A 14,225-nucleotide genomic window follows, 5' to 3' on the forward strand; every position below is an offset into this window, starting at 1 on the left:
GTGGGGTGTCAGGAATGGGTTCCAGGTATGCAGAGGTATTGATCTTGGTGGAGCCCAGGGTGGTACAAGTTCCCAAGCCTTTCACCTATAGCTCTGACCAGCTTTGTCTGTTTACACCAGAGTGCCCCAGTAGTGTTGTCTTCTATGCATGTTGGATATAAGAGTTTGGAGGATACTGTCCTGGTTATCTCTTAATCAGATAGCAGCTGACTATCTCATCCTGTGAGGCTGGCCTAGTAAGGACTGGGATGAGCACTGGTCTAGACCAGAGATGCTCAAGTTTCACTGGGTATGAGAATCTCTTGGGGAGCTTATTTAAAATGCAGATCCCCAGCCCCCAGCCCCAGAGGGTCTGATTGTCAGACTCGGAGGTGGGGTCAAGGTATCTTCTGCCACCACTGGCCTGGGGACCCCACTTTGAGAAGATATGGCTGAGGTGCTTGTCCCCTCTTTTGTCCTCTCTTTCTTTCAGCTTTTACTGAGGCTCTTCTTGATGCACAGGGACCTGTGTTGGGCCACAGGACTGCAAAGCTAAAATGACACTTGAAAGATTGAACAAGTGATTACAAGGCAATGTGGTGAGTGCCAGCACCCAGCAAATGCAGACATTCTGAGAACTCCGAAGAGCCTGGGAGGCCTCCCAGGGAAGGCACCTACTGTCTGGTCTGAAGGAATGAGAAGCTCACTGGACAGAGAGGAGAGAAGGCTATTTAAAGTAGAGGAGGCTGCAGGGGCAAGATAGACATCAGTGGGTGGAGGCAAGCACGGCTGTTCTTTCTGGCTGGGGTAGGGTATAGGCTGGGACAGCCTGGAGAGAATCCTGGACACAACACTGAGGAGTTTGCATTTCACTTGGAGAGCAATGAAGAGGTAATGAACTGGCGTGACCAGGTCTGCATTTTGGGGAACAAGAAGGAAATGAATGGGACTGAGGCTGACCCAGGCTCCAAGTGCTCAAGGCTCTGCCCCTGGTGGCTCTAAGACTTGGGAAGGTTGCTTATCCTTTCTGAGCCTCCATTTCCCCACAAGTAAAAGTGAGTGTGTTAAAGAACTCAACTAGGTCTAGTTGTCTGGCACCGTAAGACTAGACATCCACACTGAGGTTGTGTAGCGGGAGAAAAGAAGGTGTTTATTGCAGGGCACCCGCAAGGAGCACCAGGCATCTCATGCTGAAATCCTGGCCTCCCCGATGGCTTGGAAGTAAGGGTTTTTAAAGGCAAGGGTAAATTTCAGGGAAGCAGAAGTTACAGTAAAATCATAAATGTATACATGGAGGTCACACAATGGTTTTGGTCTGAAAGGGTAGGATTTCGTGAGGCGAGGCTTACAGGTCACAGGTAGATTCAAAGTTTTCTGATTTGCAGTTGGTTAAGGAAGAGAAGCTTTGTTTAAAAATTTGGGACCAGGGGCCAGAGAAGAATGTTAACTCTGGCTCGTGGGTGTGACTCCGTTCAGGCCACGAAGGAAGAAATTTAGAACCAAGAACAGTGGTCGGCTCAGTCCCCACTTCCCCTTTAGCTGAGGCCTGTGTGCTGGTGGATCTGTTTGATGGGGGTCCAGGTGTTTGAAAAACAACTCAGGGACATATGTTAAGATGTTATCTTTAGTTTCTATAGGGAACCAAACATCTGACCCTAACTTTCTTGGCTGTTGTTTTTAGTTATTATTACCTTCTTGCTTATCAAGTTGTTTATTTATATCTCAGGACTAGCTAGGTCCCTGAAATTTCTCTTGAAAGAATTCAAGATTTTCCTTTATTTTCATGCTTGGGGGGCCTGTAGGTCCCTAAAAAAGGGGTCCTTGCTCCATCTCAAGTGTAATAATATCTAAAGTACAGGGTCATTGGAAGATTAAATGGCATGGCATATGAGAAAGCTTTTGGCACAGTGCCTGGCATCTAGTGACTGTCAACAAAATGATATCCCTTCCATTCCCTAGCTATATGACTGGCAGCCAGTAGGCAGGGGGAGGGGCTGGGTGAGGGTCTCTGGGCAGGAGCTGGTAGGAGGCTGTCTCTCCAGGCCTGGACAAAGGGAATGCAGGTGGATGGAGGGCTGGGGACACTGTGGGGAGGGTCACTGGCACAGCAGGCAAATAAATGGATGTGGAAGCCTGGGGCACCCTCTGCATCTGAAAGGAGAGGGGAGCAGGGGGTGGATTTGAGGTCATCCTGGAAGGTGATGGCGTGAGAAGTGGATCTAGGACAAAATTCTGGAGAACAATGTATTTGAGGAGCTGGCTGAAGAGAATTCAGAAAAGGAATACAGGGAGAAGCAGGAGAGGCCACATCATGCAAGCTGAGGGCATGGCTGTGGCTGGCACCGGGCACTGTGGAGCAGTCAGCAGGAAGCTTGTGTCACTGGACCAGGCTCCAAAGGTCATGGCCGTCTTTGTGGTGCGGCTGGAAAAGCAAGGGCCCAGAGGGCACCGGACAGACTGTTGAGAAGACTCAAGGTCGTGGGAGGAGGGCTTAAGAAAATGAAGTGCTGTGTGCAGGTTCTATGCCATGGGGAAGGAGCCATGCGTTGAGAGCAGCTTTGAAGTGCGGAGAGGGGAGGAAGGAGGCAAGAGGTGGAGGCTGAAGGTTTCGTGGGCGGGTCAGGCAGGGAGTTAGTGGGGGCTGCCTGGAGGGTCCCAGTTGTCTCTGAAGGAGGACTTGAGCTGGAGCTTGACGGAGGGAAAGCATCAAACAGACAGGCCAAAGGACATTGTGGATTAGGATGAGGAGGAAAAGGAGGGACGAGGTGTGGAGGTGGAAAATTGGCTAGAAAGGGAGGGGATGAATTGCGGAGAGATAGCCTGACAGCGCAGGATGAGCACGGTAGCGAGTAATGGAGGATAGCGTATCGCTGGCCAGGTCTGGTCACTCCCTAAGGGAGGGGGCCTTGCAGGCCAGGAGGTGGCTCCGTGGGTGAGAACCCTCCCAGCTCACTCAGGTGGGGTGGCTGCCATGGGAGATGGGCAGGGCCCCTCCTTGCAGACTGGAGGCGGGGCCGAGTTGTTGAAACTGTCCCTGATAGTTTGCTTTTCTGCCTTCTCTCTCCTCCTGGATTTGTGGTTTGTTTGTTTTGGCTTCCCCCCCACCACTTCTCCCCGCACCCCACAGTCTCTGGAGACTGAGCGAGGGTCTCCATGTTGCAGTTACATCTCATGTATTTAATTTGGCCCCCTTAATAAACAGAGGGTGGAGCAGAGGCTGTGAGGGAAGGATGGAATTAAAACCACATCCTGGAGTAATGAGATCTCCATTTGGCCTCCTTCCCTTCTTTTCCCACTCCCAGGCTCAGCTCCTCTACTCTCCTTTCTTGGAGAGAAGCACAGCTCTGCTTGCCTAATGGAAGTCAGTGGGAAAATTCTGTTCACATTCCATATATAGTCGTCACTCAGTATGTGTGGGGGATTAGCTCCAGTACCCCTCACAGATACCAAAATCCACAGATGTTCAAGTGCCTGATATAAAACGGTGTCGTGTTTGCGTGCAACCTCCTGTATCTCTTAAATCACACATCCTCCTGTATACTTTAAATCATCTCTAGATTACTTAGAATACCTAATACAATGTGAATGCTATGGAAATAATTGTTATGCTGTATTATTTACAGAATAATGACAAGGAAAAAGTCTGTACATGTTCAGTACAGATGCAGTTTTTTCCAAGTATGTTCAATCTTTGGTTGGTTGAATCTATGGACACAGAATCCATGGATATGGGGGCAGACTGTATAACCTTGCTGGCATAAACCCATTCCACGGTGAGAGAGCTTTGAGGAGTGGAATCTGTTTACGAATGTATTTATAATCACATTTGGATGACTGCAGGCTTGCTCTTGGGCAGAGCAGAGTTGGGCTGTAAAAAAGGATGGGAAGATTTTCCCATCAGTGGAAAACTCCCTGTTTGCCCTGACCCTTAGAGAAGGGAATGGCAGAAAGCTCTGAGTGATGTGGCCTTTGGGAGACCTCATGGTAGGGAAAAGCCAGGGAGCAGTTCTGAGCTGCAGGGAGATGATCTGTACAGGAACTGACTTGTAATAAAATCAAATCTCAATTCTCCAGGCTTAGCGTTTACGACTCAAGATTGGATTCTGAAGTCTCATTTGTCTTCCGGGATTCTGCTCCCCTTGGCTCTCTGATACAGGGCTCTATGGCCACTCCCTGCTAGCTTTAGGTGGCTGGCCCAGCCCAGGTTGGATCTGGGATCATTGCTTCAATTTCCCTAAATACAGCTGAGTCAGGATTGGGGTACTTAACACAATATTGTTCAAGGTTCAGGAATGACAAAGGGGAAATAAACACAGAAAGGAACATGAAACCAGCCCAGGTGCCAGGGGCAAGGACAGCTGCTTCTTCTTCCCCCTCCTGCTCAGGGCTCTCTCCCTGGCTCTGGCCCTTCACAGAGGCCACCTTCTTCCACCCCTCCTGTCCCTGGGACATAGCTTTGCCTTGGGGGCCCCAGAGAACAATTTCCTCAGACACCATAAAATAAGCCTGTAGAAGGGAGAAACACAGACAGTGACACAAGCTTGGTTGGCTACTGCAATTCTTCTTTAGCTATTTTCCACTCCCCAGCTTCAGTGGCAGCAGAGCGTCATGAGGTCATTTGTTAGGACAAGGTCCCCATTATTTGCATCTTTATTTTTTTATTTTTTATTTTTTTTTTGAGACAAAGTGTTGCTCTTGTTGCCCAGTCTGTAGTGCAATGGCGTGATCCCGGCTCACTGCAATCTCAGCCTCCTGGGTTCAAGAGATTCTTCTGCCTCAGCCTCCCGAGTAGCTGGGGTTACAGGCACACACCACCACGCCCAGCTAATTTTTGTATTTTTAGTGGAGACAGGGTTTTGCCATGTTGGCCAGGCTGGTCTTGAACTCCTAACCTCAGGTGATCCTCCTGCCTCGGCCTCCCAAAGTGCTGGGATTACAGGCTTGAGCCACCACGCCTGGGCTTTTTTTTTTTTTTTTTTGAGACAGGATCTCACTCTGTCACCCAAACTGGAGTATGGTGCACAATTTCAGCTTATTGCAACCTCTGTCTCCTGGGTTCAAGCGACTCTCCTGCCTCAGCCTCCTAAGTTGTTGCAAATGACAGGATCTCATTCTTATTTATGGCTGAAGAGTACTCCATTGTGTATATGTGCCACATTTTCTTTATCCATTCACCTATTGATAGACACTGATATGGTTTGGCTGTGTCCCCAACCCAAATTTCGTTTTGAATTTTAGCTCCCATAATTCCCACGTGTTGTGGGAGGGACCCAGTGGGAGATAATTGAATCACAGGGATGGTTTCCCCGATACTGTTCTCGTGGTAGTGAATAAGTCTCATAGGACCTGATGGTTTTATAAGAGGAAACCCTTTTGCTTAGCTCTCTCATTCTCTCTTGTCTACCGCCATGTAAGACATGCCATTTGCCTTCTGCCATGATTGTGAGGCCTCCCCAGCCACGTGGAACTGTGAGTCTATTAAACCTCTTTTTCTTTATAAATTACCCAATCTCAGTTATGTCTTTATCAGCAGCATGAAAATGGACTAATACAGACACTTAGGTGCTTCCAAATCTTGACCATCATGAATAGTGCTACAATAAACATGGGAGCGCAGATATCTCTTCAATACACTGATTTCTTTTCTTTTGGGCATATACCAGCAATGGAATTGCTGGATCATATGGTAGCTCTATTTTTAGTTTTTTGAGGAACCTCCAAACTGTTCTCCATAGTGGTTGTACTAATTTACATTCCCACCAACAGTGTGCAAGAATTCCCTTTTCTCCACAGCCTCACCAGTCATTTGTTATTGCCTGTCTTTTGGATAAAAGCCATTTTAACTGGGGTGAGATACTATCTCATTGTAGTTTTGATTTGCATTTCTCTGATGATCAGTGATGTTGAGCACCTTTTCATATGCCTGTTTTCCATTTGCATGTCTTCTTTTGTGAAATATGTGTTCAGATCTTTTACCCATTTTAAAAACAGGATTATTAGACTTTTTCCTATTTAATTGTTTGAGCTGTTTATATACTTTGGTTATTGATCCCTTGTCAGATGGATAGTTAGCAAATATTGTCTCCCATTCAGTGGGTTATCTCTTCACTTTATTGATTGCTTCCTTTGTTGTGCAGAGCTTTTTAACTTGATGTGATTTCATTTGTCCATTTTTTGCTTTGGTTGTCTGTCTGTGCTTGTGGGGTATTACTCAAGAAATCTTTGCCCAGTCCAATGTCCTAGAGAGTTTCCCTGATGTTTTCTTATAGTGGTTTCATAGTTTGAGGTCTTAGATTTAAGTCTTTAATTCATGTTTATTTAATTTTTGTACATGGTGAGAGACAGGGGTCTAGTTTCATTCTTCTGCATATGAATATGCAACTTTCCCCATACCATTTGTTGTCTTCTTTCCCCAGTGTATGTTCTTGGCACCTTTGTCAAAATGAGTTCACTGTAGATGTATGGATTTGTGTCTAGGTTCTGTATTCTGTTCCATTAGTCTATGTGTCTGTTTTTATGCTAGTACCATGCGTTTTTGGTTACTATAGCTCTGTAGTATAACTTGAAGTCATTTAATGTGATTCCTCCAGTTGTGTTCTTTTTACTCAGGATGGCTTTGGCTATTCTGGGTCTTTTGGGGTTCCATATAAATTTTACGATTTTTTTTTTCTATTTCTGTGAAGAATGTCATTGGTATTTTGATAGGGATTGCATTGAATCTGTAGATTGCCTTGGCTAGTGTGGACATTTAAAAAATCTTGACTCTTTCAACCTATGAACATGGAATATCTTTACTTTTTTTTGGTCCTCTTCAGTTTCTTACATCAGTGTTTTATTGTTTTCATTATAGAGATCTTCTTTGGTTATAAACTTCTTTGGTTATGTTTATTCCTGGATATTTTATTTGTAGATGTTGTAAATAGGATTACTTTCTTGATTTCCTTTTCAGATTATCCACTGTTGCCATATAGAAATTCTAGTGCTTTTTGTATGTTGATTTTGTGTCCTGCAACTTTACTGAGTTTATCAGTTCTAATAGTTTTTTTTTGTAAAGTCTTTAGGTTTTTCCAAATATAAGATCATATTGTCTGCAAACAAGATAATTTGACTTCTTCCTTTCCAATTTGGATGCTCTTTATTTCTTTCTCTTCTCTGATTGCCCTAGCTAGGACTTCCAGTACTATGTTGAATAACAGTGATGACAGTGGGCATCCTTGTCTTCTTCCAGGTCTTAGAGGAAAGGCTTTCAGTTTTCTCCCATTCAGTATGATACTAGCTCTGGGTCTGTTGTATATGGCTTTTATCGTATTGAGGTACATTCCTTCTATACCCTATTTTTTGAGGGTTTTTATCATGAAGGGATGTTGAATTTTATCAAATGCTTTTTCGCCATCAATTGAACCAATCTTATGGTTTTTGTCCTCTGTTCTGTTGAAATGATGTATCCCATTGATTGATTTGTGTGTGTTGAACCATCTTTGCATCTCTGGGATAAATCCCACTTGGTCATGATTAATGATTTTTTAAAATATGTTATTGAATTTGGTTTGCTAGTATTTTGTTGAGGATTTTTTTGCATCAATGTTTATCAGGGATATTGGCCTATACTTTTATTTTTTTGATGTGTCTTTGTCTGGTTTTGGTATCGGGATAATCTCAGCCTTGTAGAATGAGTTGAAAGTATTCCCTCCTCCTTTTATTTTTTGGAATAATTTGAGTAGTATTGTTAATGGTTCTTTAGTTCTTTAAATGTTTGGTAAAATTCAGCATTGAAACCATTGGGTCCTGGGCTTTTCTTTGATGGGAAACTGATTATTATGGGTTTGATCTCATTACTTGCTATTGTCCTGTTCAAGTTTTGGATTTCTTCATGGCTCAATCTCGGTAGGTTGCATGTATCTAGGAATTTGGCCATTTATTCTAGGGTTTCCAGTTTATTGGCAATTTATTGGTAGGCTTTCCTATTTATTAGTAGCCTCTAATTTAAATCCTCTGAATTTCTGTGGTATAAGTTGTAATGTCTCTTTTTTCAGCTCTGATTTTTATTTATTTGAATCTTTTCTCTTTTTTTCTTAGGATAAAGATTGGTCACTTTTTTATTGTTTCAAAAACCAATTTCTGTTTCTTAGATCTTTTGTATTTTTTTAATTTCAATTTCATTTATTTTTGCTCTGGTTTATTATTTCTTTTCTTCTACTAATTTTGGGTTTGGTTTACTCTTGCTTTTCTATTTCTTTAAGATGCATTGTTAGGTTGTTTATTTGAAATCTTTCTACTTTTTTGATGTAGGCGATTATTGTTACAAACTTTCTTCTAGTACTACTTTTGCTGTACCCCATAGGTTTTGGTATGCTGTGTTTCCATTTCCATTTGTTTCAAGAAATTTTTAAATTTTCTTCCTAGTTTTTTCATTAACCCACTGGTCATTCAGGAACATACTGTTTAATTTCCATGTGTTGGTATAGTTTTCTAAATTTATCTTTTTTTTTTTTCTGGTTTCTAGTTTTATTCCATCATGGTCAGAGAAGATACTTGATATTGTTTCTTTTCTTTGTTTGTTTGTTTTTGAAATTTTAAGACCTGTTTTGTGGCCTAATATATATGGTCTATCCTTGAGAATGATCCAGGTGCTGAAGAGAAGAATGTGCATTCTGTAGCCATTGGGTGAAATGTTCTATAAATATCTATTGGGTTCATTTGGTCTATAGTGCAGATTAAATCTGACGTTTCTTTGTTGATTTTCTGTCTAGATGATCTGTCCAATGCTGAAAGTGGGGTGCTGAAGCCTATTATTGTATTGAAGTCTATCTCTGTCTTTAGCTCTGATAATATTTGCGTTATATATCTGGGTGCTCCAATGTTGGGTGCATATGTATTTACAGTTGTTATATCCTTTTGCTGAATTGATTCCTTTATCATTATATGATTACCTTTTTAAAATCTCTTTTATAGTTTTTGTCTTGAAATCTGTTTGGCCTGATAAAAGTATACCTAATCCTGCTCTTTTTTCAGTTTTCATTTGCATGGAGTATCTTTTACCATTCATCTTTTTGTTTTCAGTCTATGTGTCTTTATCGGTGAAGCATGTTTCCTGTAGGCCATAGATCACTGGGTCTTGTTGTTTTATTCATTCAGCCACACTATGTCTTGATTGGAGAGTTTCGTTCATTTATATTCAATGTTATTATTGATAAGTAAGGACTTACTCCTGCTATTTTGTCATTTGTTTTCTCTTATTTTTGGTGATCTTCTTGTCTTTACTTCCTTCTTTCCTGTCTTCCTTTTAGTGAAGGTGATGTTCTCAAATGGTGTGTTTTAATTTCACGCTTTTTATTTTTTATTTATCTGTTGTAATGTTTTTTGAGTTTACCATGAGGTTTGCAAATAATATCTTATAACCTGTTATTTTAAGCTGATGACAACTTAATACTAATTGCATAAACAAACAAGCAAGCAAAGACAAAACTAATACAAATTCTACACTTTAACTTCCTCCCTCTGATTTTTTTTTAGCTCCTTGTTGTTTTTATCTTATTGTACTGCCTATGTCTTAAGAAGTTGTAGTTATTATTTTTGATAGGTTTATTTTTTAGTCTTTCTACTTAAGATATAAGTAGTTTACACGCCGCAAGTACAGTGTTATAATATTTTGTGTTTTTCTGTGTACTTACTGTGACCAGTTTTTTTCCTTTGGATGATTTATTGTTGATTAACATTCTCTTTTTTCATATTGAAGAACTACTTTCAGTGTTTCTTGTAGGACAGGTCTGCTCTTGATAAAATCCCTCAGTTTTTGTTTGTCTGGGAAAGTCTTTATTTCTTCTTCATGTTTGAAGGATATTTTCACCAGATATACTATTCTAGGGTAACAGTTTTTTCCTTCAGCACTTTAAATATGTCATGCCACTCTCTCCTGGCCTGTAAGGTTTCCACTGAGAAATCTGCTGCCAGGTGTATTGGAACTCAATTATTTGTTTCTTTTTTCTTGCTGCTTTAGGATTATTTCTTTATCCTTGACCTTTGGGAATTTGATTATTAAATGCCTTGAGGTAGTTGTATTTGAATTAAATCTGCTTCGTGTTCTATAACCTTCTTGTACTTGAATATTGATATTTTCCTCTAGGTTTGGAAAGTTCTCTGTTATTATCATTTTGAATAAACTTTCTACCGCAGTCTTTCTCTTTACCTCTTCTTTGAGGCTAATAACTCTTAGATTTGCTCTTTTGAGGCTATTTTCTGATCTTTTGTGTTTGCTTCATTCTTTTTTCTTTTGTTTCCAATGTGTGTTTTCTTTATTTTATTTTATTTTATTTTATTTATTTTATTTTTTGAGACGGAGTCTCGCTCTGTCGCCCAGGCTGGAGTGCAGTGGCCGGATCTCAGCTCACTGCAAGCTCCGCCTCCCAGGTTTACGCCATTCTCCTGCCTCAGCCTCCTGAGTAGCTGGGACTACAGGTGCCTGCCACCTCGCCCGGCTAGTTTTTTGTATTTTTTAGTAGAGACAGGGTTTCACCATGTTAGCCAGGATGGTCTCGATCTCCTGACCTCGTGATCCGCCCGTCTCGGCCTCCCAAAGTGCTGGGATTACAGGCTTGAGCCACCGCGCCCGGCCCCCAATGTGTGTTTTCAAATAGACTGTCTTCAAACTCACTAATTCTTTCTTCTACTCGATCAATTCTGCTATTGGGAGACTGACGCATTCTTCAGTATGTCAATTGCATTGTTCAGCTCCAGAATTTCTTCTTGATTCTTTTAAGTTATTTCAACCTCTTTGTTAAATTTATCTGATAGTATTCCAAATTCCTTCTCTGTGTTATCTTGGATTTCATTGAGCTTTCTTGAAATAGCAATTTTGAATTCTCTGTCTGAAAGGTCACATATCTCTATTTCTCCAGGATTGGTTCCTGGTATCTTATTTAGTTCATTTGGTGAGGTCATGTTTTCCTGGATGGTGTTGATGCTTGTGGATGTTTGTCAGTGTCTGGGCATTAAAGAGTTGGTTATTTATTGTAGTCTTCACAGTTCGGGCTTGTTTGTACCCATCCTTCTTGGACAGGTTTTCCAAATATTCAAAGGGATTGGATGTTGTGATCTAAGTCTTTGGTCACTGCTGCCATATCTGCTTTAAAGGGCACCCCAAGCCTAATAATGCTGTAGCTCTTGCACTAGTAGAAGTACTGCCTTAGTGGTCTTGGGTAAGATCCAGAAGAATTCCCTGGATTACCAGACAGAGACTCTTGTGCTCTTCCCTTACCTTCCCCAAAACAGAGTCTCTATCTCTGTGATGAGCTCTCTGGAGCTGGGAGAAGGGTGACATAAGTACCCGTTTAGCCACCACCATTGGGACCGCACTGGGTCAGACCCAAAGCCAGGACAGCAACTGGGCCTCACCCAAGGCATGCATTGACCACTGCCTGGCTACCACCTATGTTCACTCAAGGCCCAAGAATCCCTACAGTTAGCAGGTGGCATACTGAGCCAGGTTTGTGTCCTTTCCTTCAGGGCAGTGAAGGACCCTCCTGGGGCCAGGAGGGTCCAGAGATGCTGTCCAAGAGCCAGGGCTGGAGTCAGGAACCTTAGGAATCTACCTGGTGCTCTATTCAACTGAGGCTCAGCAGGCACCCAAGCCGCAAGCAAAGAATCCTTCCCACTCTTCCCTCCCCTTTCCTCAAGTACAGGGGTCTCTCCCATGACCACTGCCACCCCAGGCCTGGGGTAAATACTGCCTGGCTATGTTCAGTTGAGACCCAGGCTTCTTCAGTCAGCTTGTGGTGAATGCTGCCTGTACCTAGTCCCTTCCTTCCAGGCAGCAGGCTTCCGTCTGGCCCAGAGCAGGTCCAGAAATGCCATCAAGGAGCCAAAGTCTAGAACTGGGGACCCCAGGAGCCCATTTGATGCTCTACCCTACTTGGGCCTAGCTGTACCAGGTTCTTAGGATTTTCAGTTCTTATGAAGGTGCTTTTCTGTGTGGATAGATGTTTAATTTGGTGTTCCTTGCAGGTGGGACGAATGCTGGAAGCTTCTATTCAGCCATCTTGCTCTGCCTCCCCCTCATTGTGTTTTCTTGTCTTTTTCTTTTTTTCTGAGATGGGGTCTTGCTCTGTCACCCAGACAAGAGTGTAGTGGTGTGATCACAGCTCACTGCAGCCTCCACCTCCTGGGCTCAAGTGATCCTCCCATCTCAGTCCCCCAAGCTGGGATCACAGGTGTGTGCCACCGTGCCTATTTTTTTTATTTTTATTTTTATTTTTTGGAGACGGGGTCTTGCTATGTTGCCCAGGCTGGTCTCATACTTCCAGACTCAATTGATCCTCCCACCTGGGCCTCCCAAAATGTTGGGATTATAGGTGTGAGTCACTGTGCCTGAGTCCATTGTGCCTTTCAATGACACATTTTAAAAAGTTTCCTGGCAGGTCCTTGGTTAAGGCTTCCTTCTGGGAGTTGCTCTTTCCATAAATCATGACAAGGAGGTTGTGTTCTCTGAAGCTGAGCCCACCCCGGCCCTCCTGGGCATGCGGAGAGCAAAGCCTCCTCTGCTGAGGAGTGAAGCCAGTTCCCTCAGGGCTGAGGGAGGGCTGGAGAGATGCATGTTTTAGAACAAGGGCATAGTCTGTCCCTTTGGGCTTCTCATAAGGCCATGATCACAGTGGCTGTTTTCTGGCCTCTGGGTCTCCCCTTGAGCTGAGGAGGAGGAGATGTGGCCACCTGGTTAGGCTTGGAGATTCATGGCTTGGTCCCTGGATTTTTGAGGGTCTTATTTATTTTCTCAGGCTAAGTTCCCACCTGGTGGGAAGCACTGTGCAGGTTCCTGGGGATGCAGCCCTGCACAGCCCAGACTGGACTCCTTCCCCATGGAGCTTACAACACACGGGAGACGCAGAGAGATTCAAGCGCACAGAAAAACACATGAAGATTCAGCCCTGTCATTTTGTGCTAAGTGAGTTCCACATAATTCAATTATAAAATGAGAGATTGTGTTTCTGTGAGCTTCATAAAAATGAATTATATTTCTGTCACAAAAAGTAAAGATAGTGCAAATGACACTGTGCATTGTAGTCCTTACACTGAATTGAGAACATCTCAAATGGTCCTGAGGCCACCACTTTCTGGACATCGCATCTCCTGTCCCAAGACATGAGCTAGGGCTTTGCCTCATCTAGACCGGGACTGGGTGCTGGCTATGGGAACAGCATGTGCAAAGGCCTGGAGCCCCCTCTGTGTCTAGCCTGATGGGTGCCAGGTGCGGACACCAGGACCACGAGCATCTCCTGGGTAACCCCGGCACCCAGCCTAGTGTCAGCACATAGTAGGGCTCACGGGTATTTCCAGACTGAGGGAAGCTCTAAGGGGAGGTGCTCAGGGCCCAGGAGGCAGGGCTGGCCTGGGAAACATCACTGCACTCCTTCCTGGCAGCATCTTCTCTCTTGCCTTGGCAGATGTTCCAGGAAAGCTGGTCCACGCCCTTCCCGCCAGCCTTAAGATGACTGCCTTTTGCCTGCATTTAAATGCAGTGTACCAAATGTCAGTTGGCCACTGACTCATAACCTTTCTGAGGCCATGCATGCCTTTGAAATGCTTCGGAGAGCACTTCTTACAGAAAATTCATATACTGCACCCACCCAATTAGATATGGAGTGTTCTGGGGTCCTCTCCGCTGGCCTGCCTGCGAGGCGGCCCCACTGTACAGCCCAGAGACCCTGGCTCCCACCCCACCTGGCCCCTCTCCCTCCAGACTCTCTGATGCCTGCTGCGTCAGGTGTCCCAGCCTGCCTTGGGAGATCTCCCGACCAGGCTCTGCCTCTCTCCTGTGCACACAGCTGGGCCTGGGGACAGCAGACAGTCAGACCAGCCCCACCTGGTAACTCAGGCTCCTAGACCCCAAACCTGAGGGGCTGCCGTGATGGCGCCCCCAGTAGCTCTCCCTGTCTCTCCCTGGCTCTTCCTCCTCTGAGAGGCCTGGGAAGGTTCAGAGGCTCCAGATGCTGGAACACCTGCCTCCCTGCAGAGGCTCAGCCAGCCCTACTCTCCCCTTCTCTGTGATCCCTGTGGTGCCACCCCGCTTGCTGGCTTCTAGTGTCATGAATGCCTCTGCTTTCACTCTGTCTCCCGTCTTTGCTTTCTAGTCTGCACTGATCGCGACATTTCCACCACTCTCTTGGTAGAACCCTGGACTCCCTTACCCCTCTGCCTTTGTTGCTCCTGCCTGGTGAACCCCTAGCCCTAGATGGCCCCAAGAGGGTGTCCTC

The 14,225-nt window shown here is 44.2% G+C and overlaps 1 long non-coding RNA gene across 1 annotated transcript in view; it reads left to right on the forward strand.

Moving 5' to 3' along the window:
- LOC104657222 overlaps positions 1–14,225 on the forward strand; it is a 122,297-nt gene that overhangs the window by 79,803 nt on the left and 28,269 nt on the right. Inside the window, exon 3 of the long non-coding RNA XR_747253.2 lies at positions 12,750–12,916. This is a non-coding gene — a long non-coding RNA (uncharacterized LOC104657222). The remainder of the gene's footprint in view (positions 1–12,749; positions 12,917–14,225) is intronic.

The sequence above is a fragment of the Rhinopithecus roxellana genome, chromosome 15 (genome assembly GCF_007565055.1).
Source record: "Rhinopithecus roxellana isolate Shanxi Qingling chromosome 15, ASM756505v1, whole genome shotgun sequence".
In the NCBI taxonomy this organism is placed as follows: domain Eukaryota; kingdom Metazoa; phylum Chordata; class Mammalia; order Primates; family Cercopithecidae; genus Rhinopithecus; species Rhinopithecus roxellana.